The sequence below is a fragment of the Marmota flaviventris genome, chromosome 11 (assembly GCF_047511675.1).
Source record: "Marmota flaviventris isolate mMarFla1 chromosome 11, mMarFla1.hap1, whole genome shotgun sequence".
NCBI lineage: Eukaryota > Metazoa > Chordata > Mammalia > Rodentia > Sciuridae > Marmota > Marmota flaviventris.
Genome location: NC_092508.1, coordinates 72,221,155 through 72,240,310, shown reverse-complemented (window position 1 = coordinate 72,240,310; position 19,156 = coordinate 72,221,155). Strand labels below are relative to the sequence as shown.

The 19,156-nt window shown below is 42.0% G+C and overlaps 1 long non-coding RNA gene across 1 annotated transcript in view; it reads right to left on the bottom strand.

The window, feature by feature from the left end:
• Nucleotides 1-1,633: 1,633 nt before the first annotated feature.
• LOC114094728 (uncharacterized) overlaps nucleotides 1,634-19,156 on the bottom strand; it is a 40,181-nt gene continuing 22,658 nt past the window's right edge. The window contains exon 3 of the long non-coding RNA XR_003583127.2: nucleotides 1,634-1,931. This is a non-coding gene — a long non-coding RNA (uncharacterized lncRNA). The remainder of the gene's footprint in view (nucleotides 1,932-19,156) is intronic.

Sequence of the window (19,156 nt, the reverse complement as noted above, 5' to 3'; positions counted from 1 at the left end):
GAATGTTATAAAAAACGTCTTAGCAGCATCCAGGGAATTTCAAGTGATTTATTCCTGTTTCTGAGGGAAAACAAACAAATGAACAAACAAAAACTGTCCTTTCGTGCAGCAAAAACCCCAGGAATTGGCTGTAGAAAGGATCTTGTGAGCTGGAAATTGTGTGCCCTCTAGTGGTCATCTATAGGAAGTCCCACCCAGAAGATCATTTCCACTGAAAACAGAAGGAACCAGGCAGAGAAGGTGGGAGACAAAAATTTTTGAGAATGTCTTGAATGAGTAACAAGCTGTAAATGGTACAAAGACACCTGCTTTCACCTTTTATTGAAAGAACCAAATATAGGTCATGGGTGTAAAAAAGACATCCAAGCTCACAAATCCTGGCAGGCTTTATTGAAGCTACCCTGGAATTTGCCTCCCAGCACTGAGCCCCAAAGGCTTGGATGGGTTCCCAACACAAGGGTGCTGAGCTGGAGAAAAGTCACTCACCAGAATTCCTCCTGGGAAGGGAAGGCTGTTTCTGATGGGAAAATATTTGGTAGAAAGCTGAGACGTGTGTGGACAGAATGAATGGTCTGTACAGATCACAAGAAGAGTTTGTAGTTTATTGCTGGCTGAGAAAGGGAAGATGAAAAGGATGGAAGAGAAAGCCAGTTGAGAAAAGGCCCCTGATCCTCCTGGATGTGTGAGCTTGCCCAGGACGGGCCCTACCTCCACCCCACCAAGTCTCCACTACACTCACATGTGTGAGGGGAGCCTCAGGGGCACGGAGAGGAACTGAGCTCTGTGTCAGGGTTGATGCAAGGTTCACAACAGCATGTGAGCACAGGGGTGAGGCAGCCTGGAGAAGAAGGAGGAGATAAGCCCAGGAATTCACAGGTGTCAAGGAAGGGAGTGGCTATAACTAGATAGGGCCAAATTTAGCCAGATCTTTGTGGGGGAGGAAAACTTTAGACAACAAAGTCGCACAGAGATAAGCATGGCTAAATTAGATGTTGGGGACAGGTGTGGCTCAATGGTACAGCACCTTGCTTGGCATGCCCAAGACTCTGGGTTCAATTCCCAGTACTGAAAAAAAAATGGTGTTTCCCGAGGGATGCAAAGGAAAGACAGAAAAAACAGGCCCAAATGAGCAATCCAAAGTTCAGACACTTGTCCCATGGAACATGTCGAGTTAGAAGCAGATCTAAGACTCAAACCCAGGTCTTCCGTTACAAATTGCACATTCTTCTTATCTCCTACGCTGCCTCTCCCAAGCAGAAAGCCCTTTTTTTTCTTGTTTTTATTTCTATTTTTTATGGTGAAATAACTACAACTGAGAAAAGCTCATAGTTAAATACTTCCCTCTGACCTAATCTACTGCCTTTCTATCGCTACTAGAGAAACCAGTATTATAAGAGCCCTAAAACTGCCAACACATCGGAAAAATATTTAGCTCTTTGTCTAAGGATGGGACTCAACTGACCAAATAAAACCCAAATAAACAGCAAATAACAGCTCCTCCTCAGATCTTTCATGTGTGTCTGGAAACAAATTTTATATTCCTTGCCACTGAGACTTCTTTCTCCCAAAATAATGGAGTCTGTGGCTTCGCATTGTATGGACACATTGAGAGCTGGGTAAGGTTTTATTTATCTTGGCTTTGCTGGTGCTGGGCACCTTTTTGGCACCTTTTGGTAAAAGGGACATGGGCAAATGTCCTTTTATCAGCAGCAGGAGGACAGACTTGAGCTTTTCCAATTTTGCAGCAAGAGACTACATATATTAAAAGAAAGGGCTTAGTCACACAGGGACACATGTCTCCCCAACATTAGCCTACAGCCCAGCATGTCAGAGGCACAGTTTACCCAGAAGTGTTACATTTATTGCAGGATGATTCATTCAGATTCCACCAAATGTCTTTTCCATGATCCACATTTTTCACTTTATCATGCCTGAAAAAAAAAAGACAATGTGGAGTCATTTGCCTTGTTTCTTAAATCAAAGAAAGACTTGGATTTACACAGCCTCTTTTTCTCCAAAAAGCCCAACATACTTGCCCATCTGCTAGCTCATTTGTCTCCGGTTCTTCCTTGTAAACTCAACTGAGTGTTATGCTGGAGAAACAGACCAGGGAAGGTGACAGAGTAGGTAGGCTTATACCTACTCACCACAAGGGGGAGCCCACGCACCCTCCTATTGTACTCCTTTCCACTGCAGACACCTATTGCCCACCTAAGTGGCCAGAACTGTTTCTAAAGGTATCAGACCTCTGTCTACAAGTAGCCCCAGCCTGAAACTGTGAGTCTAACAATGAACAGACACAAGAGGCCAGAGAATTACAATATAATGTTAAGAGCAATGCTGCAGGGGTGGCCTGGACATGAGTGTAGAGAATCAGAAATGGGCACAAAAGGAAAGTATGAAAGGCTTTTAAAACTAAAGCTTCAGCATAAATTGTAGTAAGTGAAATAATTGGAAAGAAACAGCATTTTTTTCAGCACAGGGATTGAACCCAGGGATGCTTTACCACTGAAAGACATTCCCAGTCATTTTTATTTACATATTTTTATTTTGAGACAAGGTCTTGCTAAGTTGCCCGGGCTAGCCTTGAACTTGTGATCCTTCTGCCTCTGTCTACTGAGTCACTTGGATTACTGGCATGCACCACTGCACCTAGCTGGAAAAACAACATTAAATCCTTTTTGATTATTAGTCAAATTAACTAAATCAGACTTTCCACTCACCAAAACGACTATACCTTATATATTTTTTTACATTTGATCAACAAATTGGGATGAAAAGGATTAAGCTTTTTTTAACCTCAAAAATCACAAAATAAACAGGGAAAAAGCCCTCCCCCCAAAAATTAAAACTTCAGATAACATTTGTTAGAAGGATGTGGAGAAACTGGAACCCCCACATGTTGTTGGTGTTAATATAAAATGACATGGCTGTGGTGGGAAGCAGTTTGACAGTTCCTTAAAAGGTTAAATCTAGAATAACCATACAACCCAGAAAATCCTCTCCTAGGTATGTATTCAAAAAAACTAAAAAAAAATTCCTTCCATATGTGTGTTTATAGCAGAACTATTTATAAGAGTCAAAAGGCAGAAACACCCCCTTGGTGGATGAAGAATTAAACACATTGTGGAATACACATTCGGTGGAATATTATTCAGCCATAAAAGGACTAAAGCACTGCTATACATGACCACTTGGATGGACAGAAAGCATCATGTTAAGAGAAAGAAGCTAGACATAAAGGTTGCATATTGTATATGAACTAATCAGAAAGTGCAAATCTATAGAGACAGGACTCAGATTGGTGAGCTCAAAGGAGAGTGTTAGCCAGGGGGGGCTATTGCCTAAAGAGTGTGGGTTCTTATTTGGGGATGAGGGAAATTTGGGACTAGATAGAGATGGTGGCAGCATTATATAGTGAATGTGCTACATGCCGTGGAATTCTTCATTTTAGAGTGGCTGGTTTTATGTTATGTGAATTTCACCTCAATAAATGAAAAAAGAAAAAAAAAAGCAAAGCTTTAGTCAAGAAGTTCCTGGGAACAGGAGGACAGCAGGGTTTTGACAGGTGCCCTCGAGGAGGTATTTGAGTCAGAGAGCAACACACATAAGAGGAAAGCAGCACAAGGTGGGCAATTTCAGGGCTGTGTGGGGGGACTCATGGGGACCTAAGATAGGAGAGGGCTCTACCATGGGCAGAGACAGTCATCCTTTCCAGGGACCCTCTCAATCCTTTAAGCTATTGTCTGGGGCACAAGTTCTTTACATTCATTGTGCCATTGACTGCTACATGTGTCTTTGTTAACAAAAATAGTGAAATAATATAATCAAGTGACAGTCTAATCCTTATGCTACAGTGGTTAAGTATAATTGATGTTTTGAGTTATTGCAACAGCTCGAAAATAATCTTAAAATATCCATGACTTCTCTTGCTGAAGAAGTCACAGGAATTGTGACTTAATAATAATCTATTATGGTAGATTATTGCCTACATTCACGATTAAAGGAAATGCTAAATTTCAGGTACAGGTTAGTAAAAAATAAAGATAGATTTTTTGCAGACCCCAGCTTCAGAACCCCTGTATTACAACCTGGAAGAGAAGTTGCAGGGCAGTAGCTAAAACTCACCTTACACTGCTGTTGTCTGGCAAAAGGAACTGAGACAGGAAAAAAGATGGAAGGCCAAATTGGCTGAGATCTGTTCTCAGCAAGGATGGAGACAGTGACTAGGAGAGATGCCAGGCAGCTGAAGGAAGGTAATATCAAAGGTTTGGGTAGGAGGGGCTAGGCAGTGTCAGCAGGAGGGAGCCACCTAGGTGGCACTTAGGTTTCCCACATGCCAACATGGATGAATGGGAGCATGGTGGTGTCTGAGGTTTTCTTCCCATAGAACTGGTCAAGTAAGTGATGCTCAGGGAGTTTCACATACCACCTCCTTAGTAGGGTTTTATTCTTAAGTCAAGAATTCTGTTGCAGGGGTGGGGATAAGGGGCAAAGAGGATGTATACTGGCGGGAAAACTCTCCAGAAACTGGTTATCAGGCACAGAGTAGAGGAGGGAGAAAATCCAACTCAATGTGCTTTGTCTCTTCATTGTACCCCAAAAGCCATAAGGCAAGGACACTCCTTCTTTAAAGAATCCCATTTCCTTGTAGAGACCACAGGAGGCACCAGGAAGGAGCAGTTATTAGATTTGTGCCTTACTCTCCATCCATACCCCACCTGGATCTTTGAAACTGCCTCCTCAGCGGGCCCCCAACCCCTATTCCCTACCATAATCCTTCCGCATATTGTAATTAGGGAATTCTTAAATAAAATTGGATTACTCCACCCTGCCTAAAAGCCATCGCTCTTCAACTTAGCCTTCAAGTCCTGACATTTCCTGGCTCTGGTGGCCCTTCAGCCTCCTCATTAGCCATGCCTGTTGTCACATTTGACCCCCAACAGGACTGGGTCTACTGAATATGCCAGGCTCTCTTACCTCTAGACTCTTCTCTGCTATCACCAAATGAGGGCAGGGACTGAGTCATGTTTATATAAGTATAGTCTCAGTGCCAGGAGTGAGCTAGTGCTTGTTTGTCAAATAGATTAACATTTGACAGCAAATCAACACTGAATGCAGTGGAATCTAGCTGTGTAGGTCTTGTATTAATCTGCTCTGGCTGCTATCATAAGATACCAAAGACTGGATGGCTTAAACAACAGAAATGCATATTCTTACTGTTACGGAGGCTGGAAGTCCAAGATCAAAGTGTCTGCAGGTTTGATTTCTCCTGTGGCCTCTCTTCTTAGCTACCAAACACCTACCTTCTTGTCCTCACATGGCCTTGTCTCTGTGAGCATAGCTTTCTTTCTTCCTTTTCCTGAAAGGCCGCCAGTCATATTAGCTGAAGGCCCCACCCTAACAGCCTCATTTTAACCTAATCACCTTGTTAAAGACCATATCTCCAAATTCAGTCACATTTTGAGATACTGGGGGTAGGCCATCTGTAGCCAGGAAGAGAGTCCAATCTTGATCTTGGCTTCCCACCTTTTAGAAATAGGGGAAAATATATTCCTGTTGCTTAAGCACCCAATCTATAGAATTTTGTTAATACAAACTTGAAAGAAATGCCAGATCCCAGATCCTGTCCCAACTCTACTGAGAACCCATATTTTAATAAAGATTGGTTTGCATGCACACTGCTGTTGGGGAAGTACTCTCCTAGAACACCTGTTGTCTTAGAATTCTAGTCCAATCTTAAGAGTGGGTACTCATGAATTTCAGCTTATACAATGAGAGATAAAAGACAAATTGACTGAAATATATTTTAATGAGAAGTATAGAAAATACTATCCTAACACCAAAACATGCAACTGGAGTGGATATCTGATGTTCTTGTCTGTCCAGTGCTTGTCTTTCTGTTGAGAAATGTCCCACCCTATGTCATTCCTGCAGGGCTAGCTATTCACAATGCTCCATGTGACCCAAGCCTGGCCAGTCATGGTGTTTCATCAGCCTGTCATTATAATTTGTTAGAGCATCTAAACTAACAGTTCCAAGCAGACCTGCAGTAAGAGTTAGTGTATAGATTCTAAAAGGAAGGTCTCTTTCTTTTGGATCATACTATAGAGTCATGGGCTTAGAGCAGCCAGCCTTTGGTAGAAAAAAATGAAACCAAAATGCAAAGAAAATGAGAGATGAGAAATGGGAAGCGTACTTCGATGGAATTGTCTGGGGCCCTCAAATCCATCTATACCCTCATATTTACCACTTTTGTAATACAATTTGTGGCTAAGCTAGCTAAAGATGGGTTTTTATTACTTGCAACCAATATGAACAGGTATTAAGACAGTTTTCCTTAGAAACTGTGTTTGTGATAAAGCAATATTCAACCCAAAGTTTGATCAGTCTAGTACCCATCTACTTTAGTATCATGTTCCAGGCAGGCATTATGCTGAGTGCCAGGGATACCTATGTGAAGAAGGTGCACCCCTGCCTTCATCCCAACAGTCTAGAAGCTGAGGCTGGTGGAGATTCCCAGATGTAAGCAAACCATGCTATGCAAGGTGGCCAGTGCTGCCATGGAGCTCTGAACAAGATGTCGTGGGAGGGTGGCAGAAACCCAGAGAACAGGCAAAGGCTTGACAAAGGAGTCAGCATTTGTGCTGGGGGTGTAGCTCGGTGGCAGAGCACCTGCTTAGCATACACAATACTCTGAGTTCAATACTCACCACCCCCCAAAACGAGTTGGCATTTGAGTACACCCTCAAAACAATTTGATTCTGAGCATGGTGTTCCAAGCTGAGGAATCAGCATGGGTGAAACACTCAGGGTTTATGACCTGGCAAGAGCCCTGGATATTGACTGCAGAGGTGAGGCCAAGAGAATTGGGAGAGGTCCAAGAGTAGAGAGCAGGTGAATGATATAGTGAAAAGACCTTGGCCAGCCAAGGAGTCAGACTGAATCTGGAGCAGCATTGAGCTAATAATGTGTGTTTCTGGGCAGAGAAGCCTTCTGAGCACATTTGTAATTTAATAAGATCCCTCAGGAGATTAAACGGGATCATTAAAGCTATGAACCCCTGGATGGCAGGAATGTCCCTGGTACATGGTAGTATTTAATAAATATTTATGGAATAGGCAGACAGTGACAGTATTGACAGAGGCAGGAGCAGTGGGAAGGGAAGGTGGACATTCTGAGACATTTTATAGTCAGAATCAATAGATTTTCATACAATTAAAAGAAAGGAAAGCATTAGGAATGACAGAGCAGTTTCCCTCTTCGGTGATCTGATGAGTGAAATAACAGGTTACCAGATTGTCAGGTAAAGATAATAGCCTCACTTTTGAACGTATTTTCTTTGAGGAGCCAGGGAATCCAGGATAACCTGTTTGGAACAGAGTTGGCTTAACAGATCAGGCCCTCAAAAGAGGTCGGAGCAAAGGGAGGAAATTGAGAAGTCATCATCACAGAGAAGCAGTTCAGAAGAGAGGGTGCTAGTCAGGAGAATCCACCTCTGCAGTGACAGAAAGTGTTCAAATCTGTAACACAAAGGAGTGCATAACACTCAAGGTTCTTTATAACCTTTATATACCATAGCAAATCTCCCCACACTTCCATACCCCCAAAAATAAAAGTGGCAAAATGCTCTGCACTGTAGGTAGGAATAGAACAACCACAATTCCAACAATTTGACCCCTTTAGCACGTCTGGGCCACAAACGGATCATAAGCTGTTGGAGACTCAGCCTGGCAGCTGACACTGGACCTTCCATAAGGAGGAATGGCAACATCATCCACTAAACCAGGCAACCAGGCAGCATTTGAAGTGCATCTGCCAAACCCAGGATAATCACTGAGCCAGGAGGCCTTCCGGTCCTTCCATTTTCCTGCCAATCTGGGCATGCACTGACTGTGCCTTGCCAGAAGCCCATGCCTGCACCTCCACGGGCACCTGATAAGATGCCACAGTCCTTGTGGTAGACATTCACAATGAGTTAGGGAGGGCACAGACAGTGTTGGCCAGGGAGCCACGGCCCAGGGTCAGCTATAGTCTGGTTGAGTTGAGCTTCAGAATGTGTACCTAGCAGAAAGTGGATTACTTTTCTTGTTGTCATACTTCCTTCTTTAAAACAAAACTGAATTATTATAGCAGATATCTTTCTATATTAAGAAAAGCAGATAGCATAACATTCACAGTAGGCATAAAAGAACCTACTTGGGTCCCCTTGACCCCTGCCAAAGTGCATGAGAGGACAGAGGAGAGGCCTTCTAGTTCTTTCATTTTTCTGCCAATCTGGCCCCACACTGACTCATCCTTGCCAGCAGCCCATGCTTCTTGGGAGAGAGAGAGTATACAGAATATGTCTGAAATAACACACATCCAACACTGGGAATGAGGAGGGGAATGGGGAGCTTTCACTTTTTACCTTCCCACATATTTTTATTTTTTTTTAAATAAGAAACTAGTTGATTTTCAAATGAAACCTTGAAAATTTCTAATTTTCAAAAAGCATTGAAGATTTGAATCAATCGAAGAAGGACGGACCAATACTTCATTCCAAGGTCCGTGAACCAACACACATCATAGAACACCATGGAGCCAATAGGTGCCTCTCCACCAAGTCAGGACAAGTTTCTAAGGACTGGCTGAACAAGAAGGCAGCCTCCTGGCTCCAGAGCCCCTCCCTGTCAGCCTCCCTTTTTACCCAGTCAGGTGAGAACTTGTCTGTAGCATACGTGCATGCAGAAGGGAGCCACCACAACCCTAAACGTGGGAGTCGCTGGCTGCAAAGACATGGGTAAAACAAGGCCAGCCCTGGATTACTCATCACAAGCTCATGGAGAATTTGATACTCTTTGCCCAGACTCCCTCAAGTTTATCTTATTTGATCTAGGCTGCCACGGAGCTGATGATCAGGCCAATGATCAAGTCTAAAGCTGGCTTATCCCTGGGTTGAAGGCAGGTGGATGCATGTTCTGGCCTGGCTTCCTTCCCTCCGTGAGACAGGGATTCCTGGCTGGTGGACGTGCCCTCCCTGCCAGCCTGGGGAAAGAAAGGCCATTGGGGGCACAAATACTGAGAGCCTCTACTGTTAAATCAGAAGCAACCAAGAAGCACAGGTGATAACTAGCTCAGATAAACACTTCGTAGAGGCAGAGGTAAAGGATTCCCATCAGATAATTTAATTAAGATATCGAGTAAAATTTCTTTTAACAAAACATAGAAATCAATTTGGAAAACAACATACTCCATGTTATATTTTTTATGCTCTTTAAATATCAGGAAATTGAATGGATGTCAGTGCTGGGTAGCCCAAACAGAAGAGGTGACTGTTACATCCCCAAAAGGTCAGCTGCAAAAAATCCATCCACCCTAGGCAGGAGGAGACTGGTACCTCAGAAGATGGAGAATCTTCCTCTCTGCCTACCCCTCTCCGCATCCCCACCATGATCCCGGAAGGGTACGCTTCCTACTTCTATAATTGCCACCCTACCTTGTTCTTACCCGCATCCCTCCTCCTCCTCCACCTATTCTTTTATTTTTTGTGTATATATTTACTTAAAATCAGTGGATTTGGGACCAGATCCAGGCAAGAGAAGGGCTTTTATAAGTAATTTATGTTGTCTAGCTCTGAGATATGCTGCAGTCTGGAGCAGAGTGAGAAATAGCATCTTCATAAAGAGAAATTAGAAATATTATTCTAGCAAGTTAAGTTGTTTTCTTTCTCTGGGAGCAAGGCTGAGGTACATCTGGCCTCTAGCCCTCTATTCTCAGGCTCCACCAAGAAAACAAGGTACAGACCACCAAAAACAAGACCAACCAATCCACACATGTCACAGTGCAGACGCCACAATTCAAATCACCTGCAAAGGCAAATTTATAAAACTTCTGTAAGATGCATGTGCCATCAAAAATGAGATCACTGTCAGAGAAGCCAGCAGCTATTCTAACCCCTGTCACATTTAAGATGCATCAAAAAGACTTATCAAAGATGTGGAGAAATTGGAATCCTTGTGCATTTCTTGCGGGAATGGAGAGTGGTGCAGTCACTGTGGAAAACAGCACAGCAATTCCTTACAAGTCATGCAATCATTCTGTGCTGCAGCAACTCTACTTCTGGGTACATGCCCAGAAGTGAAAGCAAGATGCAGACACCATCCTCACACCCATGCTGATAGCAGCATGGTTCACAATAGCCAGAAGGCAGAAATAACTCAGTGTCCATTAAAGGATGAACCAATAAAGGAAATGTAGTATCTACATGAAGGGGATGTACAGATTTGAAAAGGAAGGAAATTGTGAGGCATGCTACAGCATGGCCTAATCTTGAAGATATTAGGCCAAGTAAAATAAGCCAGTCATAAAAAGACAAAAACTGTGTGATCACACTTACATGAGGTACCTAGAGTAGTCCAATTCATAGAAGCAGAAAGTGTAAGTGTAGTTTCCAGGGATGAAGGGAAGGAATGATGGGTACAGTTTCATGGGTACAGTTTAACTCTGGGAGGATTTAGAAGTTCTAAAGATGGATGTTGGTGACAGTTACACAACAGCACAAGTGAATGTACTTAGTGCCACTCAACTATACACCTAAGAACAGCCAACATTGTACATTTTTTATGCTATGTGTATTTGGTAATAATAATAATAATAATGTTTTGTATCTGGCCACAGAGAGCAGCATTAAGTTCGATATATGTTCATCTACATCTAAGTAGATTCTTTTCTACCTTGGAAGTTGGTTTGTTTTTCTGATTATGGAACCAAAGATCAGTCAGTTTTCCTTGAGAGTTTCACTGGTTCATGATTTTCCATCCTGAGCATCACCCTATCCTGTGCTCAGAAGCTCGTCTCCCCTGGTCTCTCTTGGCCACAGCAGCAATGTCAGCAACCTCTGCTCAACTGGCAGAGTCAGAGCTGGCTTTGGTGGACCTTGTCCCTCTATGTTTTAATTCTGAAGGTCCATCCTGATTCCTGATGCAGGTCCATCCTACATCCTGAGGGTTGTACCAAACCTCACCACCATTGTCATTAAAACCCCATAAGCATGCCAGCATGTATGTAGAAAATGAACCAAAGTCTCATCTCCCGTGTCCCGTGTCCTGGAGGATAGCATCCCAAGGATGACAGTGTGTTCATGGGGGAAGAATTTATTTCCCAGGATGAATTTTCAAAATTCTTAGTGGAAGAAGTCCTGCTCATGTGGATTTAGAAATATAACTCAAGATAGTAATCTCCCATTTTTCTAGCTCAGCCTCTGCAGATGAAAAAAAAAACTCAAAATTAAGCAGAATATTTCTACTCCCTTCCTTAAAACCCAGGAATCTGTGGAGACTTTGGAATCTCAACTTTTGGGCCAAGCAAACTTATTAGAAAATTATTTTTGGACAAGTATTTAAAGATAGCTTAGTGAATAAAAAACATTATCCATCTAGTTATAGATATGCCCATATGTAGACCAAGTACTTTTATAAGCATGATCTGATTTGACCTTCTCAAGGATCTTGGGATATAGGCAGAATCATCAGGCCTCTCCCTTATAAAAGAGGAAAGTAAGGACCAGAGAGGTTGTGTGGGGACCAAAGTTAAAGCTGACCACTCCAAATCTATGTCTTGCCCTACTACACCATGGGATCAAACAATCAAAGACTGTAACCACCATTTACTTCCTACTGTGCATGAAACCCTGAGCTGACCCTATGGTACCAAACTTAGTCCCTGCCCTCTCTGGAAAGTTTAGTGAAAAAGGAAGAAAGTATTCAAAATGAAGTGGCCCATGCCAATCACCAAATATGCCCTATCAGCAGTAAACACTGAAAAGTCCCCTATGCTTCTTAGGACATGAGTAGCAGATTCTGAATCTTGAAGGACTGAGACCTTGGCAAGACCTATGGAAAGAGTTTGAGAAATTCAAAACCCTCCAAAACAAGTTGTACTCCTGTGAATGGTCTGAACCCCTTCTGGGCACTGACTGAGTTGGTCTCTGTCAGTTGTTTGGTGTGACATGTCTGCACTTGGGTTTTCTCCATGCTTTCCCATGATAGACCCCAACAATGACTTGCCTATTTTCCAAAGCTTGCTATAGCTCAGATATGCTGACAAACCTGGCCTAGGGCTTTAGATATCTTTGCTATAGGTTCTGCTGATTTGGTCACATGCCCAGCCTTGCCTTCCATAATCACCTCTTCTTCTGTAGCTTCTGTTCCCTCTCTCCTGGAATACTGGTACACACCCGTCTCTGTAACTTAGAGGATAAAATCCTTAGACAAAGACTATTCAAAGTTTACTTCAGCTGACAAGTATTTATTAAGTACTTAATATGTGCAAAAACATTCATGATCTTTGAGTTTGAGCAATCTGTAACCATCAATCTCATTAATAATTAACCAGTCATTTATGTCTGTGATTTACTGTACATGTAGGTGGAGTAGGTGGCCAATGGAAACTACCAAAGGCTTCCCCAAATTATCTTCCTATCAGAATGCCCAATTTGGAGCCTGCAGAGAAATCTGGGAAACCAAACACACCCAACTGCCACCATTAAAGAAGCTCTAGCTGACAGAGTACTTTTGTACCCATTAGCAGTGTTGCACTATTAGCTGAAGGAAGGTCTCAGAGGGACACTAGAAAGAATCATTTATATGGGAGCAGAGAAAATGGAAAGTATTAAGCACCAAGTATTGGCCAATCAAAACTGGTCTAAGGAATAAACAACACTGAGTGACCTTGGGCAACTGAAACTTAATGAAGGACACCAAACACCAGAGAAGGGAGTGTCTAAAAAGGGAAAATAGAGCTGAAGGAGTGGTCCTCCTGGCTGGCCCTGAGCATAGCTAATGGAAGTTTGTAGAGGAAGAGACACCGCCTCTCAAGGCCTCCCAATCTACTCTGAGCCAGGAGGGAGCAGATATAGTGGTGCAACTGAAAGTCTTCCATATACTCTCTAAAGCTACATGAATTCCCTGAAAATCAAAACTAAAGAGCCTTCGTATCTGGAGCTCTCAACCTAATGCTCCCCTGAGGCCTGTACTTTGTAAAGAGGACAAAGCTGTCCATACTTTAGATTCCACAGCCCCTTAGACTCTTCTGGCTAGAATAAAATCCTGCTCCAGTTTTCTAATCCATCCAATTTAATGGCCAAATTATTTTTTTGCATAACATGAAATCTGTGACTAGCCTTCCTTTGGTGGTCTGCCATATTGTTAATATGTCATAAAACAGCTGAGATTAAACTATAATGGAGCTAAGGGAAATAATCTGTAATGAACATTAATAAGCACCAAGTGTGAAACAATTAGTGAGATTGTTTCTTGGATAAATCGCCTTTGTAAATGGTGTGGGATACTCTCTGATCCACAGATAGGAGTCCTCTTTTCTTGATATTCTGTCAAATTCAGGAAAGCGTTCAATGTTTGACTAATTCTCCCAGACATTTTTCCCTTGTAGCTACTCAAGATCAAAATTCTATATTTAGGGACTTTAAGGGCAAAATCATACAGCTATTCCATACTTATAAACTATAATGTTTGTTTTACAAATGTTTTAGTTTTCTTATGACTTTCTCTTTTTTGCACTTGTGAATATATGTACCAGGTCATCTGTGGACTCATTCATATTAGAATTTGCTTAAATGTACCACCTTTGATTTTTTTTCCTTTTTTTTTTTTTGCTATTTGACTGTGGGAATGTGTATTGCATCAACTTGGTTTAACTGGAACTATGTTTGTCAGAACTCCCTTATGGTTCTGAGATAGAGTTGGCAAAAAGAGGAATTTGTACAAGATTTGGAAGTTTGGAAGGAGGATAAGGTAGGTGTCAAGTAGCCATTATTCTCTAAAGGTGACAGAGAGGTGTCAACATCTTCCAAGCATATCGTCATTGTTTTCTGCTATGTGTTCAACTTTCCCCAACTGCCCAAACTACTGACCAGCAGCATCACATGGCTCATGGCCAGATTCTTGGCCACAGACCTACAGAAGCAATATTATATAGAAATAACAACTCTCAAACAGCTTTCCTTATGGTCCTACTCTGGCAACTGGGTGTATCTGGTTTCTCAGATTCCCCTGCAAGTTCCAAATTATCTACAATGGGGGTACATTAGCAACTCTTCTCTGATCTTCTAAATCCTTCTTTCAGACCCTTACATCCCCAGCTTCTCCCATAACTGTATAATAAATTTTTTTCTCTATAGCCCTCCTAGTACTTCCACTTCCTTAATTAAACCCTGACTAATTCCCTTGCCTTACCACCTTGGGAGCAGTCAACCAGCAAAATAAATTTCACACTAGAGTCAAGAGTTGGCCTCATACTTCTTATTCCTATAGAAAGGCACACAAAGCTAAACTTAAACATTTACTTATAATTCTCAGAATGAATGAGATGAACCATGTAGGGCAATATTCTATGTATATTCTTTTTATTGTGACACAAAATGGTCTTATACAAGGGCTAAGAAGTTATTAGTTTTAAATTATTACTTCGAATTTCAGAGATGGTGTTAAGTAGAATGAATGTAAATTTTCTGCAAATGTTGATACCTCAATTTTACTTGCTAGTTCACAATAGTGTGCAAAGAAAAAAAATGGAAGCCATGGTTGCCATGCTGTTTAAATGATAAAGCTCCCATCTTTAATCTTGAGCTATGCACAACAACAACATAGTAATCATAAATTTTTTCACCTTCTGAAAATATATTACACAAGAGATCACCCAAGCAGTGCGACTTCCTTTATTATTCACATATTTCACCCTCTTACATACCCTCAAGGGTCTCATCTCAGTCTGTGCCAAGGGCAGCTTCTGATTATCTCCATGAACTGCAACCTATTCTTGTTTGCCTCCTTGCTTTCTCTGCACTTTCTTAGTTGCCCAAGGGACCATCCTGAGCCCCCAGATCTCTCATCTATTGTGATTTGAGAATATTCTGCAGTGTGGCATTAAGTATGGCAAGAGGACTCACAAACAGCATCACAAATAATGCCAGAAAGGCTCCCACATGGGAAAGGAAAATGGTAATCTAAGAAAACCTAGTGAGTCACCAGAGAGGCATCTGCCCATGGTAGAGATACTTATGATATGCTATCCAGTGGACAAAGAAACTAGAGTAAAAATGATACCAGGCAACAAGAAACCTAAGGGAACTGAGTTCTCCTCAATCCTGACTCTGCTCTACTTTGCTATGTGGCCATGGGCCAATCACATCCGTTAGGACAGAAAGTACTATTTCCCCTCCTAGAGTGTCCCCAGTTTATGTGAGCATTGAACAGCCAGGAATAAAGACTTCATTCCCCAGTCTCCTTTGCCAGTAAGAATAAACATGTGACTAAATTATGGCCAATGTTATTTAATCCATATCAGCTTTCCCACAGCTATGGTCTCCTTAGTCACTGACATATCCTTCCTCCTTGCCTCTCCTGACTCCATGCTCAGACTCAAAATAAGCACATACTTGCCAGGTACACACCTGTAATCCCAGCAACTTTGGAGGCTGAGGCAGGAGGATTACAGCCTCAGCAATTTAGCAAAGACTCCTAAGAAACTCGGTGAAACTCTGTCTCAAAATAAAAAGGGCTGGGGATGTGGCTCAGTGTTAAACACTCCTGGGTTCAATCCCCAGTACCAAAAAAGAAAAAAATAAAGAAAGTGTTTCTTCTCCATTTCATCAGAGAAGATGTCCACAAGTTAGCGACCCCTTCACCCAAATGTATGAACTATCTCTCTGTCCGTGTAGACCTAAAGGAAAAACACAAACTCTTCACAATTACAAGAACCCTTGTGCTCCAAGCATTTTCCTGTCTTTACTGAACTTCTATGAGTCCCATGAAGGAGTCAAATCAAAGCAGCACATTAGATATATATCATTTTCCTGCACCTCTCTCTGGATTGGGCTCTAAAAGGGTTGTTTGTTACGGGGAGGATTTCTCCCCAAGTCTTCTCCCTCCTTTACCCTCTGTCTTATTCCCCACTCCCTGTTCTGTGCAGAGGATTTGAGCTCAATTCTCACTTCAGGTCCATTTGTGCATAGCTCCTGTCTCTAGGCCCAAACTCTCCAAGATGCTTAACCAAACAGAGACCTGTGGACAGAAAGCCTCTTGGGAGGCAATTTACCCAGTGTCTCCTGTGGCCTGACCACCCCCGCAGCTTTCACAGATATAAGCTTATCACAAGTATCTGTTCCAACAAATGTAAAGCCCTTCTCAAGGGGCTGTTCACCAGCAGCTAAGAGAATGTCCCCGCATGTACCACAAACCTTGTCCAGGGGGATCCTCAGCTTGCCCATTCAATTCCTGGTTTGTTCCCATCATGGTCTCCTTGAAAAGAAAGAAATGCTTTCCTTTTGCTTTGCTTTTTCATTAAGAATACAGTTTCTGGTGAGCATAATCTAAAACAGTTCCATGAATGCACTTAAGGGCACATATACATTATCTTTCTAGGAAAATCCACTTTTTGAAAAGGACTTTAATGTTTGCTGCTAAAGAAATTAAATGAGCACTAAACAAAATGGACTTATTTTCTCTTTTCTTTTTTTTTTTTTTCTTGCGGTACTAGGGATTGAACCCAGGGCCTCACACATTGTAGGCAAGAGTTCTACTACTGAGCTTCCACCCCAGCCCCAGGATGGTCATTACTAACTTTACTTTATCTTGGTGTGTTAGTCATGGTTCTCCAGAGAGATGAGGAGGTGGGGCCCACACTGGCATAAATCCCAGAGTTGAGGGCCCAAGAACCAGAAGCTCTGAGGTCTAAGGTGGGAGAAGATGCATGTCCCAGCTCAAGAAGAGGGAGAAAAATTTGCCCTTTCTCTACCTTTCTGTTCTGTTCAGGCCCCCAAAGGATTGGCTGGTGCCCAAGCACTTTGATAAGGGTAGATGGCTTTTACCAGACTAATTCAAATTCTCTTCCAGAAGCACCTCGCAGACACACCTAGAAACAATTTTTACCAGTTATTTCCACATTCCTTAACACAGCCCAGTTGCACATAAAACTGACCCTCATACTTGAGGAATTGAATTGAATTGAGAGAGTCTGACCTTTATTTCTGGGCCTTAAACTACACACATAATTCCCAGAAGAGCGCATTAACCTCAAGAGCATACAGAAAATGGTAGAATGCTTCAGAAGGTCACAAAGGTAAGAAGAACATTCTGTTTGCCAAGGACGGTCCTGACATAACTATTAACAGAAACCTTTTCATTCTCAAAAAATGTTTCCTTTTAGATAATAATCTATATGATTGCCCTCAGCAAGGCACCTATAGTCTGGTGGCTATCGTAGTGGCTGGCCCTATAGGGTTTGACAGTGTACCTATAGAGTTTGTACAGGTTATACCTATAGAGTTTGAAAGTAGGGGCTCTGTAATCCAGCTGCTTTGGTTCAAATTCTTGTTTCCATACCAGAATACCCAAATTAGTTAGGGTCTTAGTTCCAAGTAACAGAAACTGACTCTGGCTGATTTAAGCAGGAAAGGGATTTATTTAAAGGATTGGGGTGGCTCATCCAACATTACCAGGAAAGCTGGAGAACCATGCTTAGAAACTTGTCTTTTATGAGACTACCCAAAGTCACAATGTAGAAGTGGCCTGGCAGTGGAAGATACTATTGTGACATTGTCACTGTGGTGTCTCCACCACCTACCAACATGCAAGCCCTAGACCATGGGCTCTGGTCAGGGACCTCTGCTGCATACAGGATTTGATGCTGCTAATAGCCAACAATGGCCCTGGAGAGCTCCTCATAGCCCCTGCTTCTTTATGCTGCAGATCAGATACAAAATGGAGCTCCTGGCTTACCCCTTCCTAAGGACATTTCACACATCTCTCAGATGTTCATTTTTACTTGCTTTTCTGCATCCCCATCCACCATCCACTGGAGCTCCTGGGTTTCTGATTTAACCATCTGGGAATACTCTATTTCAATATTTATATGAACATATGAGTTAATGAGCACAAGGCTATTCTGTGAGGCTATCAACCATCTCTATAGATAAAGAAGAAAAGAGTAGTGTAAAAATTCTCTATTTGATCTGAAAATATGAGAGGGACATGCTCAGACTTTATTTAGCAAAGCAATCTGTACTCACAAAAATCATTAATCCACCCTTAAATCTGTCCCTACGGCTGACTCTGATATACTGTGACTGCTTTTTGATTTATATTGGGCAATTTTTTACAGACATTGTCCAGTCCTCAGGATAATCATGACCTGGAATTACACATTAGCCACTGACCTTGCTAAATCAGCAGATCATTATCTCGGAGTTCTGTACCTTTTAGCTCTCTGGAGAGATTGTGGGCAGAGAAACCTGGTCTCCAGCTCCATTCAGATTTACCCTACTGGTTTGGCAAAGATGCGCAGGCAAATAAATCCATGGGAAGACCAAGCACGGAATCAGCATAAAATGGAGTGGCAGATGCTGTCCAGGCTGGTCTCTCCAAAGCTGGCATTCCCATCTCCAGTGAACAACCGAGATACCATCCATGTTTGCCAAAGTCCAGAATTAGAAAGCTGAGCCTGGGCTACTGTTGTCCAAAGAATTTAATGGACAATGACTAGATTTGAAAGTGATCCAAATGCTTCAGCACTCAAGCATGCCACTGGTAGAGGAGGTTTTCACTGTGGTAAAATTTTCTGTTGTAATTACAAATTACTAGCGAAATGTATTTAAAATTTTGTAAATAATAGGCAAGTCCAGACCTCCACTTTTATTTTGCAGTCAGGTGCTGTGAGAAAATAGTGACAATTATTTCTTCAGGATTTCCATATGTTTGAGACTGTGAGATGCTTATGAAACCAGAAAGGAAGGCAAGGCAGGAAGCCAAGCCACTTCACCTACCTGGACCTCAGTTCCTCTGGCATATGGTACCAGTTTGGTATGCTTCCTTCCCCTGAACCTTGAAATTTTACAGAAAATAAATCTTGAATTGATCATAAAAATGATGACAGTAGGGCTATTTCTGCTAAAAGAAAGGCTGAACATATTTTTAAAATCAAACAAACTATATAGTTTATATATAAATACAAGTAAAAAAAAATGATTGAATGGGAAAAAAGATTTGTGTTCAGTATAGCTAATGTCCATGAATAAATCAGATATTGACCTCATGGGACTTGAGCCAGCTTGAAAAGTGACTTGGTGCAAATTAAAGGGAAAAAAAAAAGTTTGGGTTAC